A 17,833-nucleotide genomic window follows, 5' to 3' on the forward strand; every position below is an offset into this window, starting at 1 on the left:
CATCCCGGCAATACGAGGCTGCATCTGCGGCGCTGCACCGATTTCAAAAAGTCGTTTCTGTACTACTTTTTGCAATTTTGGGCTGCGATTTACATTGACGCCTGTGCAGAAACCCGCACAGACGTCTCTGAAATTGCGGCCAAAATCAGAACTGACGAGCGGGAGTGAAATCAGCTGAACTCGCACGGTTTCATTCCCACGACCCCGTGTGGTGAACCAGGGCTAAGTCGTAGACGGAATTCGCAAAAAGTAGTACAGAAACGACTTTTTGAAATCGGTGCAGCGTCGCACCGGTAAGGACGGTGCCTTGACTACAATTGCCACCGATTTGACATGCCGCTCCATTGTGACTCAGGGTTATAATGTCACTGTTTATTATGACCCTCCCCGCCCCAAACCAGGAACACGTGCGTGCCATAGGCCCCCTCCCTCAGCAGTTGTTGTAGTCCGCTGCACTCAGCTGACTCCATGAATGGATATCCGACAGTATCAGCTGCTGGGCGGCACAGAGAGGCGGGGGGAGGGGCTCCTGTGCGGGGAAAGCCAGTGACCTTCTCCACACAATTGCCGGTTTATTTATGCTGAAGCAGCTGAGGCTGGTAATCACGTGTAGTGTGTACGGAGACCGGGAGGAGCGGGGAGACCGGACAACTGAGGTAAGGACCTCTCTGGTGTGGGTGTAGGAGGACAGAGATAGAATCATAGTCCAGTCTTATTATACACACACTGAGCACGGACGTGTCCTCTTTGTTCTCCTCATATACTACTTATTGCTAATGGCGGGTCAATAAGGTGAGCAGGTCCTCCTGTCCTGTGCTCCCATCTGTCCCTCAGTAATGACTGGCAGGGGGAAGGGTGGTCATGTGGCGCTACGTTTCTGGACTGCACTGCTCTTATAATACGAACGCTTTAGAAATGCCGCTTATGTTTAGGGCTCGTTCACACCACAATGTATCTGTCAACGTGTGTGTTGTTTTTTGTAATGTTTTGGTGTGCATGTGTTTTTAATTTTTTTTTTTGCTTTACAATGTGTTGCGTTTATGTGCATCTTAACCACTTGCCGACCAGGCTTTTTCTGGCACTTTTTGCTGGGAAATTACTTCTAACACCCAAATATTATACACGTTCCTTCGTCCCCCTTCCTTTTTAACCACTTAAGACCCGGACCTTTAATGCGGGTAAAGGACCTGGTCAGTTTTTGCGATTTGGCACTGCGTCGCTCTAACTGACAATTGCGCGGGCCTGCGATGTGGCTCCCAAACAAAATTGGTGTCTTTTTCCCCACAAATAGAGATTTATTTTGGTGGTATTTGATCACCTATGCGGTTTTTATTTTTTGCGCTATAAACAAAAATAGAGCGACAATTTTGAAAAAAAACAATATTTTTTTGCTATAATAAATATCCCCAAAAAAGATATAAAAAAAAAACATATTTTTTTTCTCAGTTTAGGCCGATACGTATTCTACCTATTTTTGGTAAAAAAAAATCGCAATAAGCGTTTATCGATTTGGTTTGTGCAAAATTTATAGCGTTTACAAAATAGGAGTTTATTGCATTAATTTTTTTTTTTTTTTTTTTTAATACTAATGGTGGCTATCGGCGCTCCCCTTTTTTTTTTTTATTTTTTTTTTTTTTGCGACATTATGGCGGACACATCGGACAATTTTGACACATTTTTGGGACCATTGTCATTTTCACAGCAAAAAATGCTATAAAAATGCATTGTTTTCTGTGAAAATGACAATTGCAGTTTGGGAGTTAACCCCTTCAGCACCCCCTAGTGGTTAAGTGTGACCTCATATGTGTTTCTAACTGTAGGGGGGCGGGGCTGGACGTGTCACGTCATTGGTTGTGTTTCCCTATAACAGGGAACACACGAGCAATGACGCTGCCACAACGAAGAACAGGGACGGTGTGTTTACACACGCACACACCTCTCCCTGTTCTTCAGCTCCGGAGGACTGATCGCAGGACACCGGCGATCGGGTCCTGCGGCCGCGGTCACGGAGCTTCGGACTGGGTCGCGTGCATGCGCCGGCGCGACCCCACGGCTGGGCTTAAAGGGCCACGTACAGGTACGTGGATGCGCCCAGCCGTGCCATTCTGCCGACGTATATCGGCGTGAAGGGGTCCTTAGGTGGTTAAGTACCATAGTTTGTCGCCATTCCATGAGCGTGCACAATTTTAACGCTTGACATGTTGGGCGTTTATTTGGCACAACCTCTTCTTCTACCTGATACAAAAAAAAAAAGAAATTAAATAAACCTAGGGTAAATGCGTGTGTGTTTGTTTATTTTTCATTAAAGTGTATTTATTTTTAAAAATTGAGTTTGCAAAACCGCTGTGCAAATACTGTGACATAAAAGATTGCAACGATTTAGGGTCTCGGCTAAAAAAACAAAAGCACCATTTACCCCAGTTTTTTAACAAGATGATGTTGCGCCAAATAGATACCTAACATATTGGGCGTTTAAAATTGCGCTCGCTCATGGAATGGCGACAAACTATGGTACTTAAAAATCTCCATAGGCGAAGCTTTAAACACCTTTTACTGGTTACCAGTTTAGAGTTAGAGGTGGTCTAGTGCTAGAATTATTGCTCTCGCGTTCACGGCGATATCTCACATTTGTGGTGCGAATACCGTTTACCTATGTGTTCACGTCGGTGCATGAGCACAGAGGGATGGGGGTGCTTCAAATGTCTCTTTATTTAACGTTTTATTTATGTGTGTGTGTGTGTGTATATAAATATATAATTTGGGGTCTCTTTAAATCCCAGATCTCGCCATAAAGAGGACCTGTCACCCTCATTTCTAATAAGAAAAAATCAATACAGGAGGGATCAGAGGGCCCTGCTCATTAGAGCTTACCATCTAGAAGGGAGGGTCGAGGGGAACAGAGGGTAGTTGGCTGTGGGGGATGATCATATGGACTCAAATGGAAAAAAAAAATACTTTCAGCCTGGAAGTGATGTCATGATGGTTTTTATGGTCCTCTAAGGACAATAGAGGTGATCAGAGTATCTACTTTTTGATCGCCTATGGAAGCAGCCAGCCACACTGTCGGATCATTTCTCTGGCGGAAAAATGGGAAACATAAGCGCTTATTCATACTAGAATTTTTTTTTTTTTCCCATGTACATTGACACATGTTTACGCGTTGTGCATTTGGCATTGCTAGAGGCTTCTCTGCTTGCATTTGATTTGAGGTAATCTCCTTCTTTAAGCTTTTATGTGACATGCATTGCTTTTCAATTTTGTGTTAAACAAATTTCAGCTCCCCCCCCCCCCCCCCCAAACACCTTCTTCCTTTTTTATCTGTCTTACAATGGTATGGGGGGTGTTCACAAACGCAGCCCACTGCACCTATTGTTAATGGGTGCTTGGTCTGTGCACACTATGGCTGGGGAGGCAGTAAAATAAGGCCACTGAGCTGCTGTTTTACCAACCACAAGTTTGCATGACTGATGTTCTCAAAAGCTAGACTACATATCCGGTGGGTGGTGTTAAAAAAAAAATAAACGCTGTTTTGTCAAACCACAAGTTAGCATGGCCAATAGCCGTGTTAGTACACCGGTCACACTTGCAGAGCAGCATGTAATTCTTTAACAGGTCTTGTTAAGCAGGCAATACCATCACCAAACACAACCTTTTCTAGTGGACAGGGCCACGCCGCAACTACCCTGCAACCGCACGTAATGCATTCAGTTGCGGCACAAGGCTGTGATCCTTCAAAGGTGAAAACGGACATTCAGAAGACATTCTAGCCACTTGTCAAATGCCTCTGATGGCAATCCATTGCCGATCTCTTTTCAGAGCGATGACCCTGATGGCCACAAGTGTGAACAAGCCCTTGATGAGCTACAGCAGCTGAAGAATCTTCAGTATTTGTGGACGCTTCTTATACCTGCTCAACCCCCCTCCCCCGTGTTTTGTTCCACCCATCAACTGCTGTCATGGAGGCTAATTAGGGGACCAGGTAGCCAGCGCTCCCAGAAATGTATAAGATGCTGAAGATTGAGCTGCCTTCAAGACCGGTATTAACCCATTTTTGTGTTGGAAATAAAAAAAGCACTTTTTAAAAAGGTGCGCATTGGTTTTTACCTGCAAAAAAAGTGAACTTTTTTTTGTTTTTTTTTTTTTTGTTTTTTAAATCAGAAAAATTGTTTATTGTGCCAAAAAATATAAGACATGAAGTCAGGTACATGGATATAGATCAACATTCAGAGCATTGTACAAAGCATCATCACACAGATATTAGTACCATACACGTGCCAGAACCGTGGCACCTGAAGAAAAAACATTGTTGTTAATAGCACAATTAAGGCGAGAACCGCCTCACCCTCCCACACAACCAAACACTTGGCCAACGGGCCATGCCCAGAACTTTTTATTTTTAAAGACTTTGAGTGTAGCGAAATAAGAAAATCTGTCAGATATTTATTGCTGTCTGTGGCCTCATTTTTGATCTTAACCATTCTCAGAGTGAAAGAAAATCCCAAATTTTGAGTTGTCACCAGAACAAGAATAGAGGGAAAATCTTCCAATTGTGACAACCAGATTTTCCCTAACTTTAGAGAATTTTGCCTTTAAGCCCAGGTTCACGCTGGGCTGCGGGAGTGAAGCCGTGCGAGTTCATCTGAACTCGCACGATTTCACTCCCGCTGGCAGTCCCGTTTTCGGCCGTGATTATAGAGACATCTGTGCAGGTTTCTGCACAGATGTCATTGTAAACTTTGGGCCGAAATCGCAAAAAGTAGTACAGAAACTATTTTTTGAAATCGGTGTAGCGCCGCAGATGCGGCGTCGCACTGATTAGGACGGTGCCATTGCTGGCAATTTGCGGCAAATACTGCTGTTTTGACATGCCAAATTGCATGTCAAAATGCACCAGTGTAAACCAGGCCTAAAGGTCGGTTCACACCGCCGCGATCCAGATCACGGGTGGAACCGGCACGTTTCTAAATTGCCGCAAATTGCGGGACGCTTGTGTGATGCCATTACTACTTAATGGCACCCAAATCGCCGGAAACAATTTTGCCATGTGATTGCTCTGCAGTCGCGACAAATGGCAACGCTTGTTGCTCAGAAAGGAGTGGGAGCTTCTTTTGAGCAACAGTGTTGCAAATTTGTCATGCCAAAATCATGGCATGATTAGGGTGCCATTAAGAAGTAATGGCATCGCACAAACTTCCCGTGATTTGGACTCGCGGGCAGAATCGCTGCGCTTCTGTGCACGATCTGGATCGCTCAGGTGTAAGCAGAGCCTAAGGCTGACAACACACAGGTGACTGCCGCTAGCGTACATGTGGGAGAGCCTTCCACTTAACCTCTGTAGCAGGGATATGCAATTAGTGGACCTCCAGCTGTTGCAGAACTACAAGTCCCATGAAGCATAGCAGGACTCTGACAGCTAAAGGCATGATGGGAATTGTAGTTTTGTAACAGCTGGAGGTCCGCTAATTGCATATCCCTGTTCTGTAGCATACCTTGCTGGCTCTGAAAGCTGTTAAAATTCCCTTGTAATCTTTTTCTGCGTGCATGATAACCCCAGAATCCACTCCACATGGTAAACTCTCCGCATGCTTGAGTGTGTGGTGTGCGTTTGTTTATTTTGGGCTTTTTTGAAAGATCAAGTAATAACGTCATCTGTTTTCTGGCTTTCATTACAGTTGGTGCAGAGTGAAGAAAAGGGTTAAGTGGTTTAATTTTTCTAAATTGCAAACATTAGTTGCTATGAGCCTGTGTAGTTTGTGCTGACCACAGCTATACAGGATAAAAGTAACCAATCATCTGGCATGAAAATATACTTTATAATCCAAAGTAAAACAAAGTGACAGTTGGCCTTTATAAATATAATGGTTACAGAGAGATACTACAAACTAGTATTGGAGCCCTTTCACACAGGTGTTTTGCCTTGCTAGAACACACCTTTCCAGCATGACAAAAGTGAAAAATGTATTCCCCTTTAAATCCTATGTGGCTTTGCACATTGCTATGTTGCATCTTTTGAACTTTTCAAAACCCCACCTTCCGGTCAAGGGAAACGTGCCAAGGGTGTGTTTGATGCATGATTTTTGGCTGGTTAAGGACCTGTACCTCCATGGTGGTCACCTCCAGTTCCAGCCTCTTCCCTCACTTTCACAGTGCCACTTGAGCTGTTCTTAAAGAGGAAGTAAACCCTCCAAAAAAAACCACCCTGCAAGACTAAGGCATAATGAGCCACCGCATGTCATTCCGGAGTTACTTCTGGGTATTGCGGCTCCAGCGCAGTGATTGGCCGGAGCCGCGATGTCACTCCTGTGCGCGGGAGCCACTGGTAACGGCACGTAGGTGCCATTGCTTCAGTTTGCCCCAGTGTGCATGTGCCGAAGACTTCGGCACATGCAGACACAGGGATATCTCCTAAACTGTGCAGGTTTAGGAGATATCCTGGGTAACTACAAGTAGCCTACATGTAGCATAACGTTATAAAAAAGGGGTTTACAACCACTTTAACTGTCTCACCTAGTTTCCCCTGATTGCCGTTCCGTAGTGTCTTGTGTGACGGCCACTGCTAATGACGGGCTTCACTCTGTGTCTGCACCGTCCACTGGACTGTCTCCAGCACAAGTCTGAGCAGAAAGAACCTGTGGATTACCACCAGGGAGTTACAATGTGTAGTTATCCACTGGTTAGTTAATTTAAGGTAGCTTTTATTTATTTTATAACAAATGTTATACTTGCCTTCTTTGTGCTGTGGTTTTGCACAGATCAGCCCTGATCCACCTCTTCTCAGGTCCCTCACCAGCCCCTTCCTCCTGCCAAGTTTCCCCAGAGCACCCTCCCCATGTTGAGGGCATGTGGCCTGATACGGTTCAGGAGTGGGGGGTGCTCTCGCCCCCCCTCTTTTCCTGTGGCCTGCCAGGTTGCGTGCCCGGATAAGGGTCTGGAATTTTGGGGGGACCCCTACTTTTTTTTTTTTTGGTGCAGGTTTCCCCTTAATATGCGTACCAGACCTGAAGAGCCTGGTATGGATTTTGGGGGGACCCCTATGCAATTTTTTTTTTTTGTGGTTCACCTTAATATTCATACTAGACCCAAAGGGCATGGCAATGGGGGGGGGGGGGGGATAGACTCATGACTGTTTTTTTTTTTTAGATATATTACCGAGACCCGACAATTCATTACAGCTGCGATCAGTTTAAATTACTTTATTTTTTCCTAAAGGCCCCTTTCACACGGTCAGACCGTTCAAGTCTGCCCGTCAGTTTTGTTGGCGGACCTGAACGTCTGCTCTGTGCAAGCCTATGGTGCGTTGGATGTCAGCGGTGACGTGCACTGACATCCGATCCGCTAAAATCGGTCGTATGGCGATACATCGTCATTCATCCATATCGGATCGGGTGAAAACGGACATGCTGTTAGTTTTCATCAGATCTCTCCATAGGAGACAGCGGCGCTCGACAAGCCCCTCCCCACTCAGTGAGCAGAGAGGGACCTGTCATCCGCCAGATCAGCGACGGAGTCCGCCTTGTCTCAATAAAGCCTTAGAAATGTCATTTTGCTGCAGGACTGTTCTAAACACGGGGGTGGGGAGGAATGTGCCACTTTATTTCATTTTTGTTTCACTTTAGGCATTATTAAAATCCATGCTCCCAAAAAATCTTTTTTTGCTTTGATACATGTCCCCTGGGGCAGGACCCAGGTCCCCAAACATTTCATGTTCGCATCCCATAGACTTTAACGGTGTTTGCGTGTATCTTTTGACTGTTCTCAAGTTCTGGTGTGAAACGAACCGTGGGGGGGGGGGGGGGTGTTCAGCTCATCCTTACTAGGCAGTAATCAATTGCCTAAAACTTAACAGGCTGGTTGTAATAAAGTTGATTTTTTTTTTTTTTTTTTTTTTCACTTGGCCTGTTCAACCAATTTTCTGCCTGGCTCCTTCAATTTTTCATTCAAGGGATGTTGGGCGACAGGGCCACCCCCTAAGAAGTTTGAACACTGACCAACTTTAGTTTAAAGAATTTGAATGCGAAGGTTGGACTGAAATGATAATGCTACTTTGAATTGACCGTACCTATCATGTGAAACTATAGTCATGACAATATCCATTGCCAACATGTGTATCCACAGCTGGGTACATTACAATTGGAACACGTGAGTGATGTCCCGCCTTCGGTGAAGTTTCTGGCACAGAGCCTTGACCTGCAGCCTGTGTTTGTGGCTGGAGTCGGTAGCTTTACTTGTTTATGCCATACCGCCTTGTGCTCGATTTCACATTTCTGCATGTTTATTTTGAGCTTTTCTGCAGTGTTTCTTGCTGTGCTTTTTTTGGGCAGATTTATAAAAAGTGGTAAAAATGCACTGCATGATTTCTGCAGCTTCTCTATTGAACCAAAAATGCAAAAAAAACACAGTTTTGCATTTTAAGTCCCTGACCCTTTACAAAAATGCATTAATGTAAACGTATCCCATAGGAACCCGTGTTTAAAAAAAATAAATAAAAAAATCCTGCATTTCTGAAAAACAAATAGTGTGAATGGCACCTTGGGGTCGTGCATGGCAAAAAAAAAAAAAAAAAAAAAAACTTATCACTTACTAGTGGATTGTTTTTATGCTGTAAAGCCTTCCTTTCTGTGTTTGACATGTTAGGCAAATGGTCTGGAATTGTGATTGTGTCGCATGACTGGTTTTCAAGTCCAGTAATGAAAGGAGTGGATCCATTAACTTATCTTGGGATGGTTGAGATTGTATAGTGCTCCAACAGGATCTAAAGTGGATTGTATGGTTAGTCTGGTTTGAAAAAAGACACAAGTCCATCTATGTGGTTATGACTCAGGCCTTCTAGGCTGAAACGTGTCAACCTTTCCTATTTGCGTTTGTCCACTGTGGCTTGTCAATTGTTTAAGAGCAACGACCGGAGTGCGGATAATCTTTTCCTTACAAGTTCAATCGATTAAAAGGGGGGAAAAAATAGTTTACAATTCTATACCCACAGTTGATCCAGAGGAAGGCAAAAAACTCCAGCAGGGAAGAAATTCCTTATTGATCCCCCCAACAGGCAATTGAATGTTCCCTGGATAAACTTTACCCAATAAGGCCCCTTCCACCCAAGAACGGATCTGCTTGCAGCAGTCTGCCAGGTCAGGAGGAGATCTCTCCGCTGAGCCGGCGGATGACGGTCCCTCTCTGCTCACTGAGCGGGGAGGGGCTTGTGTCCTATGGAGAGATCGGATGAAAACGGACAGCATGTCTGTTTTCATCAGATCTCATCCGATCTGCCATGGACAGAAGACAGTAGGGACCAGTGAGATTGTACAGCGCGACTCGAGCATGCGCAGTAGGGAATCAGGAAGCTTCGCTTCCTGATTCCCTTACTGAGGATGGCGGCGCCTCCACCAGAGAGCAGAGGGACAGATTGTCTTCGGGTGCCGCCATCGCAGGCGCCCTGGACAGGTAAGTGTCCATATATTAAAAGTCAGCAGCTGCAGTATTTGTAGCTGCTGACTTTTTGAATTTTAATTTTATTTTTTTGGCGGAACTCTGCTTTTAGGACCGCTCTCTGCTGAAAACAAAACCCAGGAGTGCAAAACGAATTGGCCAAATGAGTTCAGACTTGACTTCTCCTTTTTAATGACGGCACCTAGAGCAGTGTTTCTCGACCAGGCTTCTGTGGAACCCTAGGGTTCCTCCTGAGTTTGCTAGGGGTTCCTTGAGCTTTAGGCCCCTTTCACGCTTGTATTACTTGTCCCACGATTTGTGACTGCAAAGTAGCATGACAAGTCGTTTCCAATGACAACCATTCATATTAGTACAGCTTCAAGTCGCTCCGACTTCAAAGTAGTCCCTGCACTACTTTGGTCCAACTTTGATGTGAGTTACAAAATCACGTGAACACGGAGTGCACCACATTACTTACATTTAAAACTTTAATGTATTAATCGTGCTAATTATTTCATGCTGATTATTTTGCTGAGAAGTCACTTTGCAAAACACCCCCTAGTATGAATCATCTTGAGTAAAGGCATATGATTCATGTAACATTTACTTGATGTGTGTGTGTGTGTGTGTAAACGCACAAATCCCTGTGCTGTAAGGAGAGGAGGCATGTCATTTGTTCCTAGTAAGTAGAAACAGCGATATGTCTCCCCTTAGTCCAATCCCTATACTGTTAGAACACATTGAGGGAACGCACATTTAACCCCTTACTTACCAGTGACATTTACACAGTAATCAGTGCATTTTTATAGCACTGATCGCTGTATAAATGTCAAGCGTCTGATCTGTCTGTCCGCAATACCGCAAAAAATCGCAGAACGCTACCATTACTAGTAAAAAATAAATAAAAATAATGCCATAAATCGTTCCCATAGGTTGTAAAAGCTATTACTTTTGCGCAAATCAATATACACTAATTTCAAGTGTGTGTGTGTGTGTGTGTGTGTGTGTGTGTGTGTGTGTGTGTGTGTGTGTGTGTGTATGTATGTATGTGTGTGTATATATATATATATATATATATATATATATATATATATATATATATATATATATATATATATATATATATATATATATATATATATATATATATATATATATATACTGCACGATTTTGCTTAGAATGAAGATCACGATTCTCACGGTGTAAAATCTTTTACATTTTTTTTTTTTTTTTTTTTTTTTTATTCGTTAAAGTAATTTTTTCCAAAAAAAATTGCATTTAAAAAGACTGCGCAAATACAGTGCAACATAAAATATTGCAGCAACCGCCATTTTATTCTCTAGGGTCTCTACTAAATTTTTTTATAATGTTTGGGGGTTCTAAGTAATTTTCTCGCAAAAAAAAAAAGGATTTTAACTTGAAAAGAGCTGTCAGAAAAAGGTTTGGTGTTTAAGTGGTTAAACGTTCCTAATTTACATACAGAAGTTTATTCCTTTGAAGTGATACAATGTTTAGACTTAACTTTCCATTGATAAAGAATGTTTTCAAAAACTTGGCCATTGCCCAGACTGACTTTTGGCTGAGAGCAGACAGGAAATTCTTTGCATACCAAAGTGCAGAGAGAAAATTATTTTCATGTCAAAGATCGTCAAACCTTGTGTCAAGAATTGCAACGGGAAAAAGATCGTGATAACGATTCTTGACGATTAATTGTGCAGTTCTAATTAATATATATATATATATATATATACCAGAGGTGATGAAATGGCACCAAAAGAAAGCTCTATTTGTGGGGAAAGACGCACATTTTGTTTGGGTACAGCATTGCATGACCGCACAATTACCAGTTAGTGACGCAGTGCCAAATTGTAAAAAGTGCTCTGTTCAGGAAGGGGGTCAAACCTTCCGGGGCTGAAGTGGTTAAGCAAACAAATATAATATACCTTTTTTCTCTATTTACGAATATTGGTAGCATAAGGATTAAAAATAGTCAGTGTTGGCTGACTCTCAGGTCCCTGCTGCACTGGCTGAGATTCGATCCCTCTATGGCCAGCTTTGATGCTCCTTATTAATTGAAACATATGCACACTATAGAAGGCTTTGCTTTGGTTTATACTTCATGTGTCATTATGCGATGTACAATGATAATTTACACCCCTTGTATGTAAAGAATTTTATTTGTGTTTTTAAATAAAATATGCTTTGAAGCAAATATTTCACTCTTGTACTGACACATATTGATAGTTGAAAAACTAGTACAAGTAGTCTGCATCTTTTTGTCTTGTCTTTGTTTCCTCCATGCTGCACACACTTTACATTTGTATAATGCTGTTCTTTTGGTCACACATTTCCTTTTTTGGCCATCGCTGAATGAAGCCATTGTGTGTAGATACTTTGTAATATAGCATACTTTGTCAGTTGTATCATTTTCTGACAGTAATTGCCTTATACAGCCCACTTCCTGTTTCTTGACTGGTCATTGGCCTAGGCTTATTGACGTCATACACAGCGCTCTCTCTTGTGAGTTTGCCAGGAGGGGGTGGGGGAATCATAAGGGGGTCAATAAAACCTGCAGAGCTGGAGGTGAACCTCTGTCTTTAAATCCAGGAAGTAAACAGGCAGCAGCTTCAGCTGCCAACAGTTAAAATGGTTGCACCCAAACTTGGTGGAGGGAGATTTCTGTAGCATATTTGGCAAGTTTAAAATCGCACATAACTGCAACAGCGCGGTTGGATAAATCTGGAAGGCTGTCATGACATGCTCCCACTGCCTGGGAATGTCCGTTGGGTCTCCCAGACCTGGCGTGTCACTTATTGGGGTGAAGGGCCAATGACTGCTGCCCTTTACCACGTGATTTTGCTGTCCAATGACTGTATGATCACTTTGGCTCCTTCCCTCACCTCCTGCTGATCAGTACAGCGTGTGAGGAGGGGGGAGCTGGTCACAGCAGTGCTGTGGGCTTGAACTGAAAGTCCCACGGCCAATCCATCCGTGGCTCCTTCAATCACCCATCCATCCATCCATGGCTCATCTGGACTCCATTAGTGATCAGCTATGCCACCTCAGTGCTCATCCGTGTCTCACAAAAGTGTAAAAGATTTGAAATGTATGTTCCTAAAACACCTGACAGTGCTCCCTGCATGTTGTGCCTCTGTATGTGTCCAGGCTATCATTCAAAATGTGAGGGCACCAAAAGCTGAAAATTGGTCTGGTTAGGAAGGGGGTTTAAGTGCCCAGTGGTTAAGGTCTTTTTGTTGCCGCATGATAGATAATATGTGTGTATATCTATGGGGGGGGGGCGAATCCCCCTTTTCAGCTGATCGGGAAACACAGTTGAGTGTTTCAAATGAAAACCACATCCTCATTGATACATTTTGTCTTGGAATTGTGTTCACCACTGCCCAAAACAACTGTTGCATAGACTTTGCTTGTTTGACAAAGGCAGCCTTATTTTCCTCCAATTTTGTCACTAATCTGCTTGGTACATGTCCCTCACCTTCTCTCCTTCTTCTTTTTTTTTTTTTTTTCATGGGATTGTATGTGGTCAACCCATGAACTGCTAGTGATCAGGACGCAGTTGCCTGGATTCTGAAGAATATGAACTTTTTATTTTCTCCTTCACACGAGGCTGGCAATAAAGGAATCCAACCACATTTTTTTCATTCCCAGCATACTGAAAGAATCCATTGTTTTTGGTTCCATTGGCCAATAGCATTTGCATAAAGACAAATTAGATGCTATCATGCTAATACCAATACCAGCAGTCTGCATAGATAACATCCACAGCTAGTTCCACCCGTCTTTTCTGAAATGCAGGGCATTGCATTTTTGTAAATGAGTGCTCTAGAGATGTAGTAAGAAGATGTAATGTAGAATTGTTGGATAGTAAAGCTTGGCTATGCGAATCAAAGCCATAGAAAGGGTTTCTTAGTTCTAAATACCAAAAGGTGTGTGTGTGGTATGTGTGTGTTTTATTTTTATATTTTTATCGCCTTTTTAAGGTTTAAAAAACTTTCACTAACTGTTCACCCCCCCCCCCCCTTCCTGAGTCCTGTATCAATCCAACACTGTGTTGGTGGGTCTACAGCAGTGCTTATCTTCTTTCTCTCTTAGGCACAGAGGCAGCAGCAGGAACCATTGACTCCTGCTGCTGTCAATCAAACCTGTGAGGGGGTGTGGCCAAACAATGCTGTGCGTCTATAGAGCTGCTTGCTACAGGGGCAAATTGAGGGAAAGGAGCACACCAGTGGGGAATGCCAGAAGAGGAGGCAAGGGGCCACTGTGTAGTATTCTTGTACAGTAAGTATAACCTTTTATTTTAGGTTAAAAAAAAAAAAGGAACTGGAGACTTTAACCACTTAAGGACCGGAAGGGATTTGCCCCTTGAGGACCAGGCCATTTTTTTTCAATATCGGCACTCCTTCGCTTTAAGATTTTAAGTTTTGCAGGCGCCATAGCGTTAAATAGCAATCTGCCCTTAAAAAGCTTCTCCATTGTCTCCAGTGTGAAAGACCATGTATACCACTTTTTTAAATAAAAAGCGACCATTTTGAAAAATATATTTTTTGTACTTTTTGCTATAATTTTCAAAAAATCTATTTCTTCCTCGGTTTAGGCCAATATGTATTCCGCTACGTACACGATGTTCACTTTCTAAAGAATATAGCAAGCTGAAGAGCAGATATACATGTAAAACTTGTGTAGGGAGATTTGTTTAACCACTTGACCACCAGGCACGTAAACCCACTTAATAACCAGACCAATTTTCAGCTTTCGGTGCTCTCACAATTTGACAATTACTCAGTCATACAACATTGTACCCAAATGAAATTGTCGTCCTTTTTTTCACACAAATAGAGCTTTCTTTTGGTGGTATTTAATCACCGTTGGGTTTTTTTTTTTTTTTTTTTTTTTTTTTTTTGCGCTATAAGAGAAATTCGGTAAAAAAAAAAATGAATTTTCTTTGTTTCTGTTACAAAATTTAGCAAATTTTAGTATTTTTTTTTTCTTCATTCTTTTGCATAAATGTGAAAGATGAAGTTACGCCGAGTAAATAGATACCCAACATGTCACCCTTCAAAATTGCACACGCTCGTGGAATGGCGACAAACTTTGCTACTTAAAAATCCCCATAGGCGACGTTGCAGAATAGTGTGGGGTATTGCAGAGTAGTGTGGGGTATTGCACAGTCTTATTATGGGGCAGGGATGGCTGAGCAGGGATGAATGGCTGGATCTGTGACTGCATTTGTCACAGATCCAGCCCACAGCACTCGTGCTGCATCCGCTCTCTCCCCTCTCCTCTCACACTGTACCATTCGGTACAGAGAGGGGAGGGAGGAACCGGCGTCCTCACATGACGCCGGTTTGTTTACAAGTGATCGCTCCTATCAGCGGCCACGGACATTCCCGTGTGCGCTCACCAGAGGGCGTCCATGGACGTCCTTCCAGAGTTAAGCAACCGCCTTGTAGACGTCTTTCGTCTATGAGGCGGTGAGTAAGTGTTTTTAATTTCTGTGTATCATCTGAGGCTGTTCACTTCACTGGGTATATGTGAGGGTTTACATCCACTTGAAGAGAAAATATCCCTTTAAAGCAGATCTTCACCCTCAAATTAAAAGTCCATCCTGTCCACCTCTGCTCTGCTTCCTGAAATATATACTTTTTCAGGGGAAGAGGTGGGGGGGGGGGGGGGGAAACAATCCTGACACCAATACATGTCATCTGTGATTTAATCTGGCCATACGTTGGTATGTCATTTTGTAAAAAAAGATTTCACAACAAATTCCTGACAGTGTTTTCATATCAAATGAAAATGGGAAGTATTTCTGCTGACTGGCATCATTGAAACACACACACACACACACACACACACACACACACACACACACACACACACACACACACACACACACACACACACACACACACACACACACACACTAAAAAAGTGTGTCTATGGGCAGATTTAATCTACCAAGATTTATTTAACCTCCTTTTAAAATGACTGATCATTGGCAATCGGGCTGAGTTTTCAGCATAGCTAGAGAACTGGCCACGGTGTGCTCCCCTGCTTGGTGTGGTCAGTTTTTAATAGGAAAGCAAAAGGACTAGCAGGATTTCACATAAAGGAAGCAATAAAGAGAAGAGGATACTTTCTCATCCAAGTACATGGTACAGCAGGATAGCACATAGCAAGAATATGAAGTGTTTGGGTAACCCAGGGGTCGACAATATCCGGGCGCCAGGTCGCAATTGCGACAAGAAATTGTGACCTGGCGCCCGCCGGTAATTGTGGCCGCGGCCTCAATTACCGGCTGCCGTGATCGTGCGGTGGGGGCGCACGAAGGCACAGGATCCTGTGTCTCTGTGCGCCCCCGCTGCGCAATCGCGGCGGGCCCGTGACGGCGGGTAATTGAGGCCGCGGCCTTGTGAAGTCCCAAGCTCTTCCTTCTGTGAGCTGGCACCATCTGGTGGTGGCCGTTGGCGTTAAACAGCAATTCTAATGTGTGTCATTTTTCACTATTTTCACTGCCATCTCCTTCCCTCTAATTGGAACACCCAAATATATATATATACATACATACATACATACATACATACATACATACATACATACATACACCCTAGAGAATAAAATGGCGATCGTTGCAATACTTTGTCACGCCGTATTTGCGCAGCGGTCTTACAAGCGCACTTTTTTGGGAAAAAATTGCGTCCGCTCGTGGAATGCCGACGACAAACTTTTACCCTTTAAAATCTCCATGGGCGACGTTTAAAAAAATCTACAGGTTGCATGTTTTGAGTTAGAGGAGATCTAGGGCTAGAATTATTGCTCTCGCTCCAACGATCGCGGTGATACCTCACGTGTGGTTTGAATACCGTTTACATATGCGGGCGCTACTCACGTATGTTTTCGCTTCTGCGCGCAAGCTCGTTGGGACGGGTGCGTTTTCTGGCTCCTAACTTTTTTAGCTGGCTCCTAGATTCCAAGCAAATTTGTCAAACCCTGGGGTAACCCTTTAATACAGCACCAATTGTTCCAAGGTCAGAATGGTAGAGCAAATGTTTTACCCTGTTTGCCTTTCCTTTTATTAAACTTGAATTTGATATGTCGGAAGAGAAATACGCCTGGAGGTTGTGAGCTTGTAATGAACAAAAGACGTGTGTGTGTGTGTGTGTGTGTGTGTGTGTGTGTGTGAGGGTTGCAACATTTTAAAAAAAATAAAATTAAAAAAATTCTAGCCGACTTTAGGGTCTACTGCTCCAGCATCTATTTCCCCTATTCGGTGTATTCCACTGAGTGGTGCAGGTCAGGCTAGGAGTTTTGTCTATTAGAAAAAAAATCCATTATGCAAGTTTTAACATTTCATTGCTATCATTCCTTTTAGCTGTTGCTAAGTCCCTAGTTACTGACAGACCGGACAGACAGGTGTTTTGTGTGCATGCAAACTGATGAAATCAATGATGGGCGGGCAGATGCTTGTACCTGCAGGGATCCAAGAGTGCCCTAGCGCAGTGGTTCTCAATCTCAGTCCTCAAGTCCCCCCCCCAACAGGCCACACGGCGGGCGCATAATGGCGCTTCCTTAAAGGGGACATATATACACGTCCTTCTGGACAGGAGTGCCATTGTGTCGACGTATATGTGTGTGCTGCTGTCGGGAAGCGGTTAATGACCAGGCTATTTTTTGTGATGCAGCACAGCGTCTCTTTAACTGACAATTGCGCAGTCGTGCGATGTTGTACCCAAAGTTTACATTTTTTTTCACAAATATTTTTCTTTTGGTGGTATTTGATCACTTCTGCGGTTTTTATTTTTTTGCACTATATATATATATATATATATATATATATATATATATATATATATATATATATATATATATATATATATATATATACACATACATTTTAGAGAATTTTTTTTTTTTGTTTTTTTGCTATAATATCCCCGGAAATGTTTTTAAAGAAACCAAATTTTCTTCATCAGTTTAGGCCAATATTTATTCTTTTACATATTTTCGGTAAAATAAAATCACAATAAGCGCATATTGATTGGTTTGCATCTACAAACTATGGGAAAGATAGAGATGGATATATTTAAAAAAAAAAAAAATTAGTAATGGCGGTGAACAGATCAGACACATTTTTGGGACCATTGACTTTTTTTTTTTTTAACACAGGGAAACGGCCACACGGCCCAACATGGTACAGAGAAAAATACATGGCAAGGCAAAAGCATATACAGTGATCACGGCACACAGTATCAAATCCAAATAGGGTAACAGGACCAGCTAAAAAGCATGTCACAATGGGTACTATCATGGCAGCACGGTCCTGAGATAATACGCGTGCCCTGGACCCCTGGCTGAGGTATTTAATTGTAAAGACCGTGCGGTGGGAGCCCA

The 17,833-nt window shown here is 42.9% G+C and overlaps 1 protein-coding gene across 1 annotated transcript in view; it reads left to right on the forward strand.

Annotated features, from left to right (window-relative positions):
* The first annotated feature begins 512 nt into the window (after window positions 1-512).
* RUBCNL (rubicon like autophagy enhancer) overlaps window positions 513-17,833 on the forward strand; it is a 103,867-nt gene continuing 86,546 nt past the window's right edge. The window contains exon 1 of the mRNA XM_040341257.1: window positions 513-656. The gene's annotated coding sequence lies outside the window, so the exon portion shown is untranslated. The remainder of the gene's footprint in view (window positions 657-17,833) is intronic.

The sequence above is a fragment of the Rana temporaria genome, chromosome 2 (genome assembly GCF_905171775.1).
Source record: "Rana temporaria chromosome 2, aRanTem1.1, whole genome shotgun sequence".
Lineage (NCBI taxonomy): Eukaryota > Metazoa > Chordata > Amphibia > Anura > Ranidae > Rana > Rana temporaria.